The sequence below is a fragment of the Solanum stenotomum genome, chromosome 8, assembly GCF_019186545.1.
Source record: "Solanum stenotomum isolate F172 chromosome 8, ASM1918654v1, whole genome shotgun sequence".
In the NCBI taxonomy this organism is placed as follows: Eukaryota; Viridiplantae; Streptophyta; class Magnoliopsida; order Solanales; family Solanaceae; genus Solanum; species Solanum stenotomum.
Window position 1 is genome coordinate 46,290,633 of NC_064289.1, and position 3,254 is coordinate 46,293,886.

Below are 3,254 nucleotides of genomic sequence, written 5' to 3' on the forward strand. Positions count from 1 at the left end.
GATCATTATCATTCTTGGCAAATAAAAAACGACGGCTATTGACAACAAATGAAATTGTTCAAGCTATAGAGTCAGAGAAAGGACATCTGCTTAAATTGATTGAACAACAACCAGAAGCACCACAATCTGAAGCTAATGGACAATCTGTAGAGGAGCAGCCTCTTGAGCAGGAACCTATAGAGGATCAAGTGCAAATGAACTCTGTCACTCCTCCAACTGGTGAACAACCTGAAGAACAAAGTAACATATAAACTTAGAAACTTACTAAATTCATCTATGAATTCTAATTTCTTATATTTTCTTATAGTTGAAGGTGATTCCAGTAAAAACAAAAGAGGTCAAATGCAAATGCATAATGTACATGCACGAAAAGAGCGTAAACTGATCTTATTGAATAAGCTAAATCAATCGGTTGGTCCTACTGAAGACGTTGTGACAGAGTTAAGTAGCTTTCTAGGTACATTGGAAAGAAATGCGACTCTTTGCCCATTTGATATATTTGATTGGAGGAGCATGGATACTAAAAAGGATTTATGAGATTATACTAAGGTTTGGAGTTTCCAATATTTAATTTCTTGTAAAATTATTTTACTTCAATTGGCGAACTAAATGACACCAAATTGTAGGAGAAATATATTATTCCTAAAGCTGCAAAAGATTGGGCTTTGGTAACAATTCGAGAGGCTTGGAGAAGGCATAGACGTGACTTGAAGATAAATTATTACGATCCATATGACAATGAAGAAATTTGAATGGCAAAAAAGCCTGGTCATATTCCAGAATGTCAGTATAGAGAGCTCCTTAAATATTGGAAGTCTGAGAAATTCAAGGTAAAATGTACTTCAGAATCTCAAACATCCAGCTTATTCTTCTCCTGATCTCTTTTGTGATATAATTGCTGCCGCAACTTTATTTTTCTTTAACTTTCTCTTCTGCTATTCTCTCTGTTGCAATATTGTTGCAGCTTATTACTTCTTCCAATGTGGTAGTCACAAATGTAACAGGATAATTTTTTTGACATGTTGAGGATAATAAAACTTTATGAAATGTTGTTGGGAGTGAGACATTAGGGAGGGCTTTTCTACCCTTTCTTATAGGGAATAACAAACACTTCAATAAAAAGAGTGGTTATCAGTCATTTTTTCTTCTCTTATCTTGTTCCTATGATCCTATCTATAGCTCACAATTGTCAAATTTGCATAGGATGTCTTCATTCTCATTATTAAATTATGATTTGATATTGGTATATGAAAAAGGTAACAATATCTTCATCAACAAGAAGATAGTTGGTGACTATTATGTTCTGACTTGAATAGGATAAATGATTGACCAAAGGGTGGCTGTAACTGTTATTATCTATGTTTATCACATTTCCTTCGACTAAAATATATGCTAGTAAGTAAGAAAGAAATAATCAGTGAATGAAGACAATCAAAGGATAATCAGACTAATATAACATGCAGCTGCATTTTCATTGAGGGTGCAATGCTTCCAAGAAAGTGAATCATCCTAATTTCTTGCCTGAAGGGGAATCAACTTTCTCTTCTACTATTAAGGTTAACTGAACTCTTCTGCTATTCTCTTCTCTGTTTCATAAAGTTTTATTATCCTCAACATGTCAAACTTAGTAATTTCATTTAGAAGTTGATAAGATATAAATGTAACAGGATAAAAAGTCACGTGTTCAACTCTTTACTCAAAAAGAAAAAATCTTAAGAACTTATTTATTAGTTAAGTTTGATCGCTAAAATTTGCATCAAGGTTCACTAAACTAAGTGCCCTTTTGGATAAACTTAGTTTGATCAGTGAAATCTACAGATTGGTTTTAGCTTCATATGACAGTAACATTCGTACTTACAAAGCATATTCTTTAGTTGGATTTGTTAAAAAAGAAATATTGAGACATTCACCTCGTCTAGTACATTCTGTAGCACCAATATGCCTTTGGTTAACATTATTGATTCATTTATTTGTAGAAAGTGTCTGAAACAAATACTAAGGACCGGAAAAAGTTGATGAATCCACACACAGCAGGCAAAAAGAGCTTTGCTTTAATCCGCAGTAAATTGGTGTGTTCTCTTATTTATTATCTAGGCTTATTTAAGAAATTCCTGATATCCATTTTTATGTGACTAGGAAAAAGAAAAGGAATCTGTATCTCCTAAGGAGCTCTTTGTGGTCACAAGAACAAGAAAACCTGATCGTTTGTACAAGGCATCAAATGAGAACACAACTAGTAAAATTGTACGAATAATGTCAATATAATATTTTTTTACTAAGACAAATTATTTATTCTAAATTTTAATTTACAAGACTGCTTGTTGGATATGTTTTCTTAGGCTGAAATGGAGGAAATTGAAAAGCAAATGAGCACAAATGGTCAGTCTGTTGATGCATTTTCAGCTGTCATGGGTCCTGAACATCCGGGACGTCTAAGACTATATGGAGTGGGGGTTACAAAGACAACTCTGGAAAAGAAAGTTGACAAATCTGAACCAACTTTAAATGCAACAAATGCAAGAAAGGATGCAAAAAATGGAGAAAAAAATGGAGGAACAAAGGAGAACTATGCGACAAGAAGTTATTGCCAATGTAGTTGCACAACTTCAGCATGCAGGATTAATTGATCCTAACATACTAGCAGCATTGTCCATTCCTTCACCAAGAGAAGCTACTTCTGCTCAAACAGCTAAGCAAGGTTAGTGTGGCTAAATCTCTATTTAGACTATTTCTTCTTCTCCTTCTACTACTACTTTATCTTTCTCTTGCAACTCTTTTTTATTTCTCTGTTGCGACTGTACTTTCTCTTGACAGTAGAAAACATTAATACTCTTGGCTACACTTAACAGTGTATTTTCCAATTTCCTGGTGGACTAGTTTGTTAACTGAATTGATGGTGATTTGAGTTTTGTAAGCTAGCCCTCCTGATCATTCCCTAATGAATCTCGAGACAATTTCGTATTTATATTATATTACACGTACGTTTTAGCCTGAAAACTCTTTCCAGTGGCTTTTTTTGAAATATTGTATCTCCCCCAGCAAAGTTCTCTATTGTCAATTCTTTATTCTCATTGTAGCATTTGAATGTTTGTTGGACTGTTGTGAATGGCCTGTGTTAGCAGACACCTCTTGTGAATGGCCTGTGTTATCATTTTTTGCTTTTCTTTTTTGAGAGAGTTGGTTTTGGCTTCTATGTTTCCTTCCATTTTTCCTAACCCTACTTCTTCCCCTACTTTTAGTGTATGGCTAATCTG